Raw genomic sequence first — 17,531 nt, 5'->3', positions numbered from 1 at the left:
ACTCAAATTGCGTCGAGATTCAATACATCGTCCTCCAGCCGACTTGTCTCCAAGGGGATATTGCTGTCTCGGGCACAATATGATCTTTCTCCTGTGAGTCTAGATTTTCGAATCCGACGCAAAAATGATAGTAAATTGTAACGTTCAGCGCCTCCTAATGACGATAGAAGACTCAAATTGCGTCGAGATTCAATACATCGTCCTCGAGCCGATTTGTCTCCAAGGGGTATATTGCTGTCTCGGGCACCGTATGAACTTCTCCTGTAAGTAGATTTTCGAATCCGACGCGAAACTGACAGTGAACTGTAACGTTCAGGGCCTTGTAATGACGATGGAACACTCAAATTGCGTCGAGATTTAATACATCGTCCTCCAGCCTACTTGTCTCCTAGGGTCTGTTGCTGCCTCGGGCACCTTATGGTCGTTCTCCTGTGAGTTTAGATTATCGAATCCGACGCAAAAATGATAGTTAATTGTAAAGTTCAGGGCCTCCTAATGCCGATGGAACACTGAAATTGCGTCGAGATTCAACACATCGGCCTCCAGCCGACTTGTCTCCAAGGGTCTATTGCTGCCTTGAGCATCTTATGGTCGTTCTCCTGTGAGTCTAGATTTTCGAATACGACGCAAAAATGATAGTTAATTGTAACGTTCAGGGCCTTGTAATGACGATGGAACACTCAAATTCCTTCGAGATTCAATACATCGGCCTCCAGCCGACTTGTCTCCAAGGGTCTGTTGCTGCCTCGGGCACCTTATGGTCGTTCTCCTGTGAGTTTAGATTATCGAATTCGACGCAAAAATGATAGTTAATTGTAACATTCAGGGCGTCCTAATGACGATGGAACACTCATTTTGCGTCGCCATCCAATACATCGTCCGCCAACCGACTTGTCTCCAAGGGTTAATAGCTGCCTCGGGCACCGTATGGTCGTTCCCCTGTGAGTTTAGATTTTCGAATCCGACGCAAAAATGATAGTTAATTGTAACGTTTAGGGTCTCCTAATGACGATGGGACACTCAAATTGCGTCGAGATTCAATACATCGTCCTCCAGCCGACATGTCTCCAGGGGGATATTGCTGTCTCGGGCACAATATGATCCTTCTCCTGTGAGTCTAGATTTTCGAATCCGACGCTAAAATGATAGTGAATTGCAGCGTTCAGGGCCTTCTAATGACGATGGAACACTCAAATTGCGTCGAGATTCAATACATCGGCCTCCAGCCGACTTGTCTCCAAGGGGATATCGCTGCCTCGGGCACCACATGCTCCTTCTCCTGTGAGTCTAGATTTTCGAATCCGACGCAAAAATGATAGTGAATTGTAACGTTCAGCGCCTCCTAATGACGATAGAAGACTCAAATTGCGACGCGATCCAATACATCGTCCTCCAGCCGACTTGTCTCCACGTGTCTATTGCTGCCTCGGGCACCTTATGGTCGTTCTCGTGTGAGTCTGGATTTTCGAATCCGACGCAAAAATGATAGTTAATTGGAGCGTTCAGGGCCTTGTAATGACGATGGAACACTCAAATTGCGTCGAGATTCAATACATCGTCCTCCAGCCTACTTGTCTCCAAGGGTCTGTTGCTGCCTCGGGCACCTTATGGTCGTTCTCCTGTGAGTTTAGATTATCGAATCCGACGCAAAAATGATAGTTAATTGTAACGTTCAGGGCCTCCTAATGCCGATGGAACACTCAAATTGCGTCGAGATTCAATAGATCGGACTCCAGCCGACTTGTCTCCAAGGGTCTATTGGTGCCTCGGGCACCTTATGGTCGTTCTCCTGTGGGTCTAGATTTTCGAATCCGACGCAAAAATGATAGTCAATTGTAACGTTCAGGGCCTTGTAATGACGATGGAACACTCAAATTGCGTCGAGATTCAATACATCCTCCTCCAGCCGACTTGTCTCCAAGGGTCTAATGCTGCCTCGGGCACCTTATGGTCGCTCTCCTGTGAGTTTAGATTATCGAATCCGACGAAAAAATGATAGTTAATTGTAACGTTTAGGGCCTCCTAATGCCGATGGAACACTCAAATTGCGTCGAGATTCAATACATCGGCCTCCAGCCGACTTGTCTCCAAGGGTCTATTACTGCCTCGGGCACCTAATGGTCGTTCTCCTGTGAGTCTAGATTTTCGAATCCGACGCAAAAATGATAGTTAATTGTAACGTTCAGGGACTTGTAATGCCGATGGAACACTCAAATTGCGTCGAGATTCAATACATCGGCCTCCAGCCGATTTGTCTCCAAGGTGTATATTGCTGTCTCGAGCACCGTAAAAACTTCTCCTGTGAGTAGATTTTCGAATCCGACCCGAAACTGATAGTTAATTGTAAGGTTCAGGGCGTTGTAATGACGATGGAACACTCAAATTGCGTCGAGATTCAATACATCGGTCTCCAGCCGACTTGTCTCCAACGATCTATTGCTGCCTCGGTCACCTTATGGTCGTTCTCCTGTGAGTTTAGATTTTCGAATCCGACGAAAAACTGATAGTTAATTGTAACATTCAGGGCCTCCTAATGACGATGGAACACTCACTTTGCGTCGCGATCGAATACATCGTCCTCCAACCGACTTGTCTCCAAGGGTCAATAGCTGCCTCGGGCACCGTATGGTCGTTCCCCTTGTAGTTTAGATTTTCGAATACGACGCAAAAATGATAGTGAATTGTAACGTTCAGGGCCTTCTAATGACGATGGAACACTCAAATTGCGTCGAGATTCAATACATCGGCTTCCAGCCGACTTGTCTCCAAGGGGATATCGCTGCCTCGGGGACCTCATGGTCCTTCTCCTGTGAGTCTAGATTTTCGAATCCGACGCAAAAATGATAGTGAATTGTAACGTTCAGCGCCTCCTAATGACTATAGAAGACTCAAATTGCGTCGAGATTCAATACATCGTGCTCCAGCCGAATTGTCTCCAACGGTCTATTGCTGCCTCGGGCACCTTATGGTCGTTCTCCTGTGAGTCTAGATTTTTGAATCCACACAAAAATGATAGTTAATTGTAACGTTCAGAGCCTTGTAATGACGATGGAACACTCAGATTGCGTCGAGATTCAATACATCGGCCTCCAGCCGACTTGTCTCCAAGGGTCTATTGCTGCCTCGGGCACCTTATGGTCGTTCTCCTGTGAGTCTAGATTTTTGAATCCGACGCAAAAATGATAGTTAATTGTAACGTTCAGGGCCTTGTAATGACGATGGAACACTCAAATTGCGTCGAGATTCAATACATCGGCCTCCAGCCGACTTGTCTCCAAGGGTCTATTGCTGTCTCGGGCACCTTATGGTCGTTCTCCTATGAGTTTAGATTATCGAATCCGACGCAAAAATGATAGTTAATTGTAACGTTCAGGGCCTCCTAATGCCGATGGAACACTCAAATTGCGTCGAGATTCAATAGATCGGACTCCAGCCGACTTGTCTCCAAGGGTCTATTGCTGCCTCGGGCACCTTATGGTCGTTCTCCTGTGGGTCTAGATTTTCGAATCCGACGCAAAAATGATAGTCAATTGTAACGTTCAGGGCCTTGTAATGACGATGGAACACTCAAATTGCGTCGAGATTCAATACATCGGCCTCCAGCCGACTTGTCTCCAAGGGTCTGTTGCTGCCTCGGGCACCTTATGGTCGTTCTCCTGTGAGTTTAGGTTATCGAATCCGACGCAAAAATGATAGTTAATTGTAACGTTTAGGGGCTTGTAATGACGATGGGACACTCAAATTGCGTCGAGATTCAATACATCCTCCTCCAGCCGACTTGTCTCCAAGGGGATATTGCTGTCTCGGGCACAATATGATCTTTCTCCTGTGAGTCTAGATTTTCGAATCCGACTCAAAAATGATAGTGAATTGTAACGTTCAGCGCCTCCTAATGACGATAGAAGACTCAAATTGCGTCGAGATTCAATACATCGTCCTCCAGCCGACTTGTCTCCAAGGGTCTGTTGCTGCCTCGGGCAGCTTATGGTCGTTCTCCTGTGAGTTTAGATTATCGAATCCGACGCAAAAATGATAGTTAATTGTAACGTTCAGGGCCTCCTAATGCCGATGGAACACTTAAATTGCGTCGAGATTCAATACATCGGCCTCCAGCCGACTTGTCTCCAAGGGTATATTGCTGCCTCGGGCACCTTATGGTCGTTCTCCTGTGAGTCTAGATTTTCGAATCCGACGCAAAAATGATAGTTAATTGTAACCTTCAGGGCCTTGTAATGACGATGGAACACTCAAATTGCATCGAGATTCAATACATCGGCCTCCAGCCGACTTGTCTCCAAGGGTCAATAGCTGCCTCGGGCACCGTATGGTCGTTAGCCCTGTGAGTTTAGATTTTCGAATCCGACGCAAAAATGATAGTTAATTGTAACGTTTAGGGGCTTGTAATGACGATGGGACACTCAAATTGCGTCGAGATTCAATACATCCTCCTCCAGCCGACTTGTCTCCAAGGGTCTAATGCTGCCTCGGGCACCTTATGGTCGCTCTCCTGTGAGTTTAGATTATCGAATCCGACGCAAAAATGATAGTTAATTGTAACGTTTAGGGCCTCCTAATGCCGATGGAAGACTCAAATTGCGTCGAGATTCAATACATCGGCCTCCAGCCGACTTGTCTCCAAGGGTCTATTGCTGCCTCGGGCACCTTATGGTCGTTCTCCTGTGAGTCTAGATTTTCGAATCCGACGCAAAAATGATAGTTAATTGTAACGTTCAGGGCCTTGTAATGCTGATGGAACACTCAAATTGCGTCGAGATTCAATACATCGTCCTCCAGCATCGGCCTCCAGCCGACTTGTCTCCAACGGTCTATTGCTGCCTCGGGCACCTTATGGTCGTTCTCCTGTGAGTTTAGATTTTCGAATCCGACGAAAAACTGATAGTTAATTGTAACTTTCAGGGCCTCCTAATGACGATGGAACACTCATTTTGCGTCGCGATCCAATACATCGTCCTCCAACCGACCTGTCTCCAAGGTTCGGCACCGTATGCACGTTCCCCTGTGAGTTTAGATTATCGAATCCGACGCAAAAATGATAGTTAATGTAACGTTTAGGGCCTCCTAATGACGGTGGGACACTCAAATTGCGTCGAGATTCAATACATCGTCCTCCAGCCGACTTGTCTCCAAGGGAATATTGCTGTCTCGGGCACAAAATGATCCTTCTCCTGTGAGTCTACATTTTCGAATCCGACGCAAAAATGATAGTGAATTGTAACGTTCAGGGCCTCTGAATGATGATAGAAGACTCTAATTGCGTCGGGATTCAATACATCGTCCTCTAGCCGATTTGTCTCCAAGGGGTTATTGCTGCCTCGGGCACAAAATGGTTGTCTGCTGTGAGTCTAGATTTTCGAATCCGACGAAAAACTGATAGTTAATTGTAACATTCAGGGCCTCCTAATGACGATGGAACACTCAAATTGCGTCGCGATCCAATACATCGTCCTCCAGCCGACTTGTCTCCAAGGGTCTATTGCTGCCTCGGGCACCTTATGGTCGTTCTCCTGTGGGTCTAGATTTTCGAATCCGACGCAAAAATGATAGTTAATTGTAACGTTCAGGGCCTTGTAATGACGATGGAACACTCAAATTGCGTCGAGATTCAATACATCGGCCTCCAGCCGACTTGTCTCCATGGGTCTATTGCTGCCTCGGGCACCTTATGGTCGTTCTCCTGTGAGTTTAGATTATCGAATCCGACGCAAAAATGATAGTTAATTGTAACGTTCAGGGCCTCCTAATGCCGATGGAACACTCAAATTGCGTCGAGATTCAATACATCGGCCACCAGCCGACTTGTCTCCAAGGGGTATTGCTGTCTCGGGCACAATATGATCCATCTCCTGTGAGTCTAGATTTTCGAATCCGACGCAAAAATGATAGTGAATTGTAACGTTCAGCGCCTTCTAATGACGATAGAAGACTCAAATTGCGTCGGGATTCAATACATCGTCCTCCAGCCGATTTGTCTCCAAAGGGATATTGCCGCCTCGGGTACCAAATGGTTCGTCTGCTGTGAGTCTAGATTTTCGAATCCGACGAAAAACTGATAGTTAGTTGTAACATTCAGGGCATCCTAATGACGATGGAACACTCAAATTGCGTCGCGATTCAATACATCGTCCTCCAGCCGACTTGTCTCCAAGGATCTAATGCTGCCTTGTACACTTAATGGTCGTTCTCTTGTAAGTCTAGATTTTCGAATCCGACGCAAAAATGATAGTTAATTGTAACGTTCAGGGCCGCCTAATGACGATGGAACTCTCAAATTGCGTCGAGATTTAATACATCGTCCTCCAGCCGACTTGTCTCCAAGGGTCTATTGCTGCCTCGAGCACCTTATGGTCGTTCTCCTGTGAGTTTAGATTATCGAATCCGACGCAAAAATGATAGTTAATTACAACGTTCAGGGCCTCCTAATGCCGATGGAACACTCAAATTGTGTCGAGATTCAATATATCGGCCTCCAGCAGACTTGTCTCCAAGGGTCTATTGCTGCCTCGGGAACCTTATGGTCGTTCTCCTGTGAGTCTAGATTTTCGAATCCGACGCAAAAATGATAGTTAATTGTAACGTTCAGGGCCTTGTAATGACGATGGAACACTCAAATTGCGTCGAGATTCAATACATCGGCCTCCAGCCGACTTGTCTCCAAGGGGATATCGCTGCCTCGGGCACCACATGGTCCTTCTCCTGTGAGTCTAGATTTTCGAATCCGACGCAAAAATGATAGTGAATTGTAACGTTCAGCGCCTCCTTATGACGATAGAAGACTCAAATTGCGTCGCGATCCAATATATCGTCCTCCAGGCGACTTGTCTCCAAGGGTCTATTGCTGCCTCGGGCACCTTATGGCCGTTCTCCTGTGAGTCTAGATTTTCGAATCCGACGCAAAAATGATAGTTAATTGTAACGTTCAGGGCCTTGTAATGGCGATGGAACACTCAAATTGCGTCGAGATTCAATACATCGTCCTCCAGCCGACTTGTCTCCAAGGGTCTGTTGCTGCCTCGGGCATCTTATGGTCGTTCTCCTGTGAGTTTAGATTATCGAATCCGACGGAAAAATGATAGTTAATTGTAACGTTCAGGGCCTCCTAATGCCGATGGAACACTCAAATTGCGTCGAGATTCAATACATCGGCATCCAGCCGACTTGTCTCCAAGGGTATATTGCTGCCTCGGGCACCTTATGGTCGTTCTCCTGTGAGGCTAGATTTTCGAATCCGACGCCAAAATGATAGTGAATTGTAACGTTCAGCGCCTCCTAATGACAATAGAAGACTCAAATTGCGTCGGGATTCAATACATCGTCCTCCAGCCGATTTGTCTCCAAAGGGATATTGCCGCCTCGGGTACCAAATGGTTCGTCTGCTGTGAGTCTAGATTTTCGAATCCGACGAAAAACTGATAGTTAGTTGTAACATTCAGGGCCTCCTAATGACGATGGAACACTCAAATTGCGTCGCGATCCAATACATCGTCCTCCAGCCGACTTGTCTCCAAGGATCTAATGCTGCCTTGGACACTTTATGGTCGTTCTCTTGTAAGTCTTGATTTTCGAATCCGACGCAAAAATGATAGTTAATTGTAACGTTCAGGGTCTTCTAATGACGATGGAACACTCAAATTGCGTCGAGATTCAATACATCGGCCTCCAGCCGACTTGTCTCCAAGGGTCTATTGCTGCCTCGGGCACCTTATGGTCGTTCTCCTGTGAGTTTAGATTATCGAATCCGACGCAAAAATGATAGTTAATTTTGACGTTCAGGGCCTCCTAATGCCGATAGAACACTCAAATTGCGACGAGATTCAATACATCGGCCTCCAGCCGACTTGTCTCCAAGGGTCTATTGCTGCGTCGGGCACCTTATGGTCGTTCTCCTGTGAGTCTAGATTTTCGAATCCGACGCAAAAATGATAGTGAATTGTAACGTTCAGCGCCTCCTAATGACGATAGATGATTCAAATTGCGACGGGATTCAATACATCGTCCTCCAACCGATTTGTCTCCAAGGGGATATTGCAACCTCGGGCACCATATGGTTCGTCTGCTGTGAGTCTAGATTTTCGAATCCGACGAAAAACTGATAGTTAATTGTAACATTCAGGGCCTCCTAATGACGATGGAACACTCAAATTGCGTCGCGATCCAATACATCGTCCTCCATCCGACTTGTCTCCAAGGGGTATATTGCTGTCTCGAGCACCGTATGAACTTTTCCTGTGAGTAGATTTTCGAATCCGACGCGAAACTGATAGTTAATTGTAAGGTACAGGGCCTTGTAATGACGATGGAACACTCAAATTGCGTCGAGATTCAATACATCGGCCTCCAGCCGACTTGTTTCCATGGGTCTATTGCTGCCTCGGGCACCTTATGGTCGTTCTCCTGTGAGTTTAGATTATCGAATCAGACGCAAAAATGATAGTTAATTGCAACGTTCAGGGCCTCCTAATGCCGATGGAACACTCAAATTGCGTCGAGATTCAATACATCGGCCACCAGCCGACTTGTCTCCAAGGGTCTATTGCTGCCTCGGGCACCTTATGGACGTTCTCCTGTGAGTTTAGATTATCGAATCCGACGCAAAAATGATAGTTAATTGTAACGTTTAGGGCCTTGTAATGACGATGGGACACTCAAATTGCGTCGAGATTCAATACATCGTCCTCCAGCCGACTTGTCTCCAAGGGTCTAATGCTGCCTCGGGCACCTTATGGTCGTTGTCCTGTGAGTTTAGATTATGGAATCCGACGCAAAAATGATAGTTAATTGTAACGTTTAGGTCCTCCTAATGACGATCGAACACTCATATTGCGTCGTTATTCAATACATCGGCCTCCAGCCGACTTGTCTCCAAGGGTCTGTTGCTGCCTCGGGCACCTTATGGTCGTTCTCCTGTGAGTTTAGATTTTCGAATCCGACGAAAAACTGATAGTTAATTGTAACATTCAGGGCCTCCTAATGACGATGGAACACTCATTTTGCGTCGCGATCCAATACATCGTCCTCCAACCGACTTGTCTCCAAGGGTCAATAGCTGCCTCGGGCACCGTATGGTCGTTAGCCCTGTGAGTTTAGATTTTCGAATCCGACGAAAAACTGATAATTAATTGTAACATTCAGGGCCTCCTAATGACGATGGAACACTCATTTTGCGTCGCGATCCAATACATCGTCCTCCAGCCGACTTGTCGCCAAGGATCTAATGCTGCCTCGGGCACTTTATGGTCGTTCTCTTGTAAGTCTAGATTTTCGAATCCGACGCAAAAATGATAGTTAATTGAAACGTTCAGGGCCGCCTAATGACGATGGAACTCTCAAATTGCGTCGAGATTTAATACATCGACCTCCAGCGGACTTGTCTCCAAGGGGATATTGCTGTCTCGAGCACCGTATGAACTTCTCCTGTGAGTAGATTTTCGAATCCGACGCGTAAATGATAGTTAATTGTAACGTTCAGGGCCGCCTAATGACGATGGAACTCTCAAATTGCGTCGAGATTCAATACACCGTCTCCAGCCGACTTGTGTCCAAGGGTCTATTGCTGCCTCGGGCACCTTATAGTCGTTCTGCTGTGAGTCTAGATTTTCGAACCCGACGATAAAATGATAGTTAATTGTAACGTTCAGGGCCTCCTAATACCGATGGAACACTCAAATTGCGTCGAGATTCAATACATCGGCCTCCAGCCGACTTGTCTCCAAGGGTCTATTGCTGCCTCGGGCACCTTATGGTCGTTCTCCTGTGAGTCTAGATTTTCAAATCCGACGCAAAAATGATAGTTAATTGTAACGTTCAGGTCTTGTAATGACGATGGAACACTCAAATTTCGTCGAGATTCAATACATCGGCCTCCAGCCGACTTGTCCCCAAGGGTCTATTGCAGCCTCGGGCACCTTATGGTCGTTCTCCTGTGAGTTTAGATTATCGAATCCGACGCAAAAATGACAGTTAATTATAACGTTCAGGGCCTCCTAATGCCGATGGAACACTCAAATTGCGTCGAGTTTCAATACATCGACCTCCAGCGGACTTGTCTCCAAGGGGATATTGCTGTCTCGAGCACCGTATGAAGTTATCCTGTGAGTAGATTTTCGAATCCGACGCGTAAATGATAGTTAATTGTAACGTTCAGGGCCTTCTAATGACGATGGGACACTCATTTTGCGTCGCGATCCAATACATCGTCCTCCAACCGACTTGTCTCCAAGGGTCAATAGCTGCCTCGGGCCCCGTATGGTCTTCCCCTGTGAGTTTAGATTATCGAATCCGACGCAAAAATGATAGTTAATTGTAACGTTTAGTGCCTCCTAATGACGATAGGACACTCAAATTGCGTCGAGATTCAATACATCGTCCTCCAGCCGACTTGTCTCCAAGGGTCTATTGCTGCCTCGGGCACCTTATGGTCGTTCTCCTGTGAGTCTAGATTTTCGAACCCGACGCAAAAATGATAGTTAATTGTAACGTTAAGGGCCTCCTAATGCCGATGGAACACTCAAATTGCGTCGCGATCCAATACATCGTCCTCCAGCCGACTTGTCTCCAAGGGGATATTGCTGTCTCGGGCACAATATGATCTTTCTCCTGTGAGTCTAGATTTTCAAATCCGACTCAAAAATGATAGTGAATTGTAACGTTCAGCGCCTCCTAATGACGATAGAAGACTCAAATTGCGTCGAGATTCAATACATCGTCCTCCAGCCGACTTGTCTCCAAGGGTCTATTGCTGCCTCGGGCACCTTATAGTCGTTCTCCTGTGAGTTTAGATTATCGAATCCGACGCAAAAATGATAGTTAATTGCAACGTTCAGGGCCTCCTAATGCCGATGGAACACTCAAATTGCGTCGAGATTCAATACATCGGCCACCAGCCGACTTGTCTCCAAGGGTCTGTTGCTGCCTCGGGCACCTTATGGTCGTTCTCCTGTGAGTTTAGATTATCGAATGCGACGCAAAAATGATAGTTAATTGTAACGATTAGGGCCTTGTAATGACGATGGGACACTCAAATTGCGTCGAGATTCAATACATCGTCCTCCAGCCGACTTGTCTCCAAGGGTCTAATGCTGCCTCGGGCACCTTATGGTCGTTCTCCTGTGAGTTTAGATTATGGAATCCGACGCAAAAATGATAGTTAATTGTAACGTTTAGGGCCTCCTAATGACGATCGAACACTCAAATTGCGTCGTTATTCAATTCATCGGCCTCCAGCCGACTTGTCTCCAGGATCTAATGCTGCCTCGGGCCCTTTATGGTCGTTCTCTTGTTAAGTCTAGATTTTCGAATCCGACGCAAAAATGACAGTTAATTGTAACATTCAGGGCCTCCTAATGACGATGGAACACTCATTTTGCATCGCGATCCAATACATCGTCCTCCAACCGACTTGTCTCCAAGGGTCAATAGCTGCCTCGGGCACCGTATGGTCGTTCCCCTGTGAGTTTAGATTTTCGAATCCGACGAAAAACTCATAGTTAATTGTAACATTCAGGGCCACCTAATGACGATGGAACACTCATTTTGCGTCGCGATCCAATACATCGTCCTCCAGCCGACTTGTCTCCAAGGATCTAATGCTGCCTCGGGCACTTTATGGTCGTTCTCTTGTTAAGTCTAGATTTTCGAATCCGACGCAAAAATGATAGTTAATTGTAACGTTCAAGGCCGCCTAATGACGATGGAACTCTCAAATTGCGTCGAGATTCAATACACCGTCTCCAGCCGACTTGTCTCCAAGGGTCTATTGCTGCCTCGGGCACCTTATAGTCGTTCTCCTGTGAGTCTAGATTTTCGAACCCGACGCAAAAATGATAGTTAATTGTAACGTTCAGGGCCTCCTAATACCGATGGAACACTCAAATTGCGTCGAGATTCAATACATCGGCCTCCAGCCGACTTGTCTCCAAGGGTCTATTGCTGCCTCGGGCAACTTATGGTCGTTCTCCTGTGAGTCTAGATTTTCAAATCCGACGCAAAAATGATAGTTAATTGTAACGTTCAGGTTCTTGTAATGACGATGGAACACTCAAATTTCGTCGAGATTCAATACATCGGCCTCCAGCCGACTTGTCCCCAAGGGTCTATTGCAGCCTCGGGCACCTTATGGTCGTTCTCCTGTGAGTTTAGATTATCGAATCCGACGCAAAAATGACAGTTAATTATAACGTTCAGGCCTCCTAATGCCGATGGAACACTCAAATTGCGTCGAGATTCAATACATCGGCCTCCAGCCGACTTGTCTCCAAGGGGATATCGCTGACTCGGGCACCACATGGTCCTTCTCCTGTGAGTCTAGATTTTCGAATCCTACGCAAAAATGATAGTGAATCGTAACGTTCAGCGCCTCCTAATGACGATAGAAGACTCAAATTGCGTCGCGATTAAATACATCGTCCTCCATCCGACTTGTCTCCAAGGGTCTACTGCTGCCTCGGGCACCTTATGGTCGTTCTCCTGTGACTTTAGATTATCGAATCCGACGCAAAAATGATAGTTAATTGTAACGTTCAGGGCCTCCTAATGCCGATGGAACACTCAAATTGCGTCGAGATTCAATACATCGGCCTCCAGCCCACTTGTCTCCAAGGGTATATTGCTGCCTCGGGCACCTTATGTTCATTCTCCTGTGAGTCTAGATTTTGTAATCCGACGCAAAAATGATAGTTAATTGTAACGTTCATGGCCTCCTAACGCCGATGGAACTCTCAAATTGCGTCGAGATTCAATACATCGACCTCCAGCGGACTTTTCTCCAAGGGGATATTGCTGTCTCGAGCACCGTATGAACTTCTCCTGTGAGTTGATTTTCGAATCCGACGCGTAAATGATAGTTAATTGTAACGTTCAGGGCCTTCTAATGACGATGGGACACTCATTTTGCGTCGCGATCCAATACATCGTCCTCCAACCGACTTGTCTCCAAGGGTCAATAGCTGCCTCGGGCCCCGTATGGTCTTCCCCTGAGAGTTTAGATTATCGAATCCGACGCAAAAATGATAGTTAATTGTAACGTTTAGGGCCTCCTAATGACGATAGGACACTCAAATTGCGTCGAGATTCAATACATCGTCCTCCAGCCGACTTGTCTCCAAGGGTCTATTGCTGCCTCGGGCACCTTATGGTCGTTCTCCTGTGAGTCTAGATTTTCGAACCCGACGCAAAAATGATAGTTAATTGTAACGTTAAGGGCCTCCTAATGCCGATGGAACACTCAAATTGCGTCGCGATCCAATACATCGTCCTCCAGCCGACTTGTCTCCAAGGGGATATTGCTGTCTCGGGCACAATATGATCTTTCTCCTGTGAGTCTAGATTTTCGAATCCGACTCAAAAATGATAGTGAATTGTAACGTTCAGCGCCTCCTAATGACGATAGAAGACTCAAATTGCGTCGAGTTTCAATACATCGTCCTCCAGCCGACTTGTCTCCAAGGGTCTGTTGCTGCCTCGGGCAGCTTATGGTCGTTCTCCTGTGAGTTTAGATTATCGAATCCGACGCAAAAATGATAGTTAATTGTAACGTTCAGGGCCTCCTAATGCCGATGGAACACTTAAATTGCGTCGAGATTCAATACTTCGGCCTCCAGCCGACTTGTCTCCAAGGGTATATTGCTGCCTCGGGCACCTTATGGTCGTTCTCCTGTGAGTCTAGATTTTCGAATCCGACGCAAAAATGATAGTTAATTGTAACCTTCAGGGCCTTCTAATGACGATGGAACACTCAAATTGCGTCGAGATTCAATACATCGGCCTCCAGCCGACTTGTTTCCATGGGTCTATTGCTGCCTCGGGCACCTTATGGTCGTTCTCCTGTGAGTTTAGATTATCGAATCCGACGCAAAAATGATATTTAATTGCAACGTTCAGGGCCTCCTAATGCCGATGGAACACTCAAATTGCGTCGAGATTCAATACATCGGCCACCAGCCGACTTGTCTCCAAGGGTCTGTTGCTGCCTCGGGCACCTTATGGTCGTTCTCCTGTGAGTTTAGATTATCGAATGCGACGCAAAAATGATAGTTAATTGTAACGATTAGGGCCTTGTAATGACGATGGGACACTCAAATTGCGTCGAGATTCAATACATCGTCCTCCAGCCGACTGTTCTCCAAGGGTCTAATGCTGCCTCGGGCACCTTATGGTCGTTCTCCTGTGAGTTTAGATTATGGAATCCGACGCAAAAATGATAGTTAATTGTAACGTTTAGGGCCTCCTAATGACGATCGAACACTCAAATTGCGTCGTTATTCAATACATCGGCCTCCAGGCGACTTGTCTCCAAGGATCTAATGCTGCCTCAGGCCCTTTATGGTCGTTCTCTTGTTAAGTCTAGATTTTCGAATCCGACGCAAAAATGACAGTTAATTGTAACATTCAGGGCCTCCTAATGACGATGGAACACTCATTTTGCATCGCGATCCAATACATCGTCCTCCAACCGACTTGTCTCCAAGGGTCAATAGCTGCCTCGGGCACCGTATGGTCGTTCCCCTGTGAGTTTAGATTTTCGAATCCGACGAAAAACTCATAGTTAATTGTAACATTCAGGGCCACCTAATGACGATGGAACACTCATTTTGCGTCGCGATCCAATACATCGTCCTCCAGCCGACTTGTCTCCAAGGATCTAATGCTGCCTCGGGCACTTTATGGTCGTTCTCTTGTTAAGTCTAGATTTTCGAATCCGACGCAAAAATGATAGTTAATTGTAACGTTCAGGGCCGCCTAATGACGATGGAACTCTCAAATTGCGTCGAGATTCAATACACCGTCTCCAGCCGACTTGTCTCCAAGGGTCTATTGCTGCCTCGGGCACCTTATAGTCGTTCTCCTGTGAGTCTAGATTTTCGAACCCGACGCAAAAATGATAGTTAATTGTAACGTTCAGGGCCTCCTAATACCGATGGAACACTCAAATTGCGTCGAGATTCAATACATCGGCCTCCAGCCGACTTGTCTCCAAGGGTCTATTGCTGCCTCGGGCAACTTATGGTCGATCTCCTGTGAGTCTAGATTTTCAAATCCGACGCAAAAATGATAGTTAATTGTAACGTTCAGGTCTTGTAATGACGATGGAACACTCAAATTTCGTCGAGATTCAATACATCGGCCTCCAGCCGACTTGTCCCCAAGGGTCTATTGCAGCCTCGGGCACCTTATGGTCGTTCTCCTGTGAGTTTAGATTATCGAATCCGACGCAAAAATGACAGTTAATTATAACGTTCAGGCCTCCTAATGCCGATGGAACACTCAAATTGCGTCGAGATTCAATACATCGGCCTCCAGCCGACTTGTCTCCAAGGGGATATCGCTGACTCGGGCACCACATGGTCCTTCTCCTGTGAGTCTAGATTTTCGAATCCTACGCAAAAATGATAGTGAATCGTAACGTTCAGCGCCTCCTAATGACGATAGAAGACTCAAATTGCGTCGCGATTAAATACATCGTCCTCCATCCGACTTGTCTCCAAGGGTCTACTGCTGCCTCGGGCACCTTATGGTCGTTCTCCTGTGACTTTAGATTATCGAATCCGACGCAAAAATGATAGTTAATTGTAACGTTCAGGGCCTCCTAATGCCGATGGAACACTCAAATTGCGTCGAGATTCAATACATCGGCCTCCAGCCGACTTGTCTCCAAGGGTATATTGCTGCCTCGGGCACCTTATGTTCATTCTCCTGTGAGTCTAGATTTTGTAATCCGACGGAAAAATGATAGTTAATTGTAACGTTCATGGCCTCCTAATGCCGATGGAACTCTCAAATTGCGTCGAGATTCAATACATCGACCTCCAGCGGACTTTTCTCCAAGGGGATATTGCTGTCTCGAGCACCGTATGAACTTCTCCTGTGAGTTGATTTTCGAATCCGACGCGTAAATGATAGTTAATTGTAACGTTCAGGGCCTTCTAATGACGATGGGACACTCATTTTGCGTCGCGATCCAATACATCGTCCTCCAACCGACTTGTCTCCAAGGGTCAACAGCTGCCTCGGGCACCGTATGGTCGTTCCCCTGTGAGTTTAGATTATCGAATCCGACGCAAAAATGATAATTAATTGTAACGTTTAGGGCCTCCTAATGACGATAGGACACTCAAATTGCGTCGAGATTCAATACATCGTCCTCCAGCCGACTTGTCTCCAAGGGTCTATTGCTGCCTCGGGCACCTTATGGGCGTTCTCCTGTGAGTCTAGTTTTTTGAATCCGACGCAAAAATGATAGTTAATTGTAACGTTCAGGGCCTTGTAATGACGATGGAACACTCAAATTGCATCGAGATTCAATACATCGGCCTCCAGCCGACTTGTCTCCAAGGGGATATCGCTGACTCGGGCACCACATGGTCCTTCTCCTGTGAGTCTAGATTTTCGAATCCTACGCAAAAATGATAGTGAATTGTAACGTTCAGCGCCTCCTAATGACGATAGAAGACTCAAATTGCGTCGCGATCCAATATATCGTTCTCCATCCGACTTGTCTCCAAGGGTCTACTGCTGCCTCGGGCACTTTATGGTCGTTCTCTTGTAAGTCTAGATTTTCGAATCCGACGCAAAAATGATAGTTAATTGTAACGTTCAGGGCCGCCTAATGACGATGGAACTCATTAATTGCGTCGAGATTCGATACGTCGACCTCCAGCGGACTTGTCTCCAAGGGGATATTGCTGTCTCGAGCACCGTATGAAGTTATCCTGTGAGTAGATTTTCGAATCCGACGCGTAAATGATAGTTAATTGTAACGTTCAAGGCCGCCTAATGACGATGGAACTCTCAAATTGCGTCGAGATTCAATACACCGTCTCCAGCCGACTTGTCTCCAAGGGTCTATTGCTGCCTCGGGCACCTTATAGTCGTTCTCCTGTGAGTCTAGATTTTCGAACCCGACGCAAAAATGACAGTTAATTGTAACATTCAGGGCCTCCTAATGACGATGGAACACTCATTTTGCATCGCGATCCAATACATCGTCCTCCAACCGACTTGTCTCCAAGGGTCAATAGCTGCCTCGGGCACTTTATGGTCGTTCTCTTGTTAAGTCTAGATTTTCGAATCCGACGCAAAAATGATAGTTAATTGTAACGTTCAGGGCCGCCTAATGACGATGGAACTCATTAATTGCGTCGAGATTCGATACGTCGACCTCCAGCGGACTTGTCTCCAAGGGGATATTGCTGTCTCGAGCACCGTATGAAGTTATCCTGTGAGTAGATTTTCGAATCCGACGCAAAAATGATAGTTAATTGTAACGTTTAGGGCCTCCTAATGACGATCGAACACTCAAATTGCGTCGTTATTCAATTCATCGGCCTCCAGCCGACTTGTCTCCAGGATCTAATGCTGCCTCGGGCCCTTTATGGTCGTTCTCTTGTTAAGTCTAGATTTTCGAATCCGACGCAAAAATGACAGTTAATTGTAACATTCAGGGCCTCCTAATGACGATGGAACACTCATTTTGCATCGCGATCCAATACATCGTCCTCCAACCGACTTGTCTCCAA

This window comes from Schistocerca serialis, unplaced genomic scaffold, assembly GCF_023864345.2.
Source record: "Schistocerca serialis cubense isolate TAMUIC-IGC-003099 unplaced genomic scaffold, iqSchSeri2.2 HiC_scaffold_1370, whole genome shotgun sequence".
In the NCBI taxonomy this organism is placed as follows: domain Eukaryota; kingdom Metazoa; phylum Arthropoda; class Insecta; order Orthoptera; family Acrididae; genus Schistocerca; species Schistocerca serialis.
The sequence above is the reverse complement of the archived record's forward strand: the minus strand, read 5'-3'. Positions refer to the sequence as shown.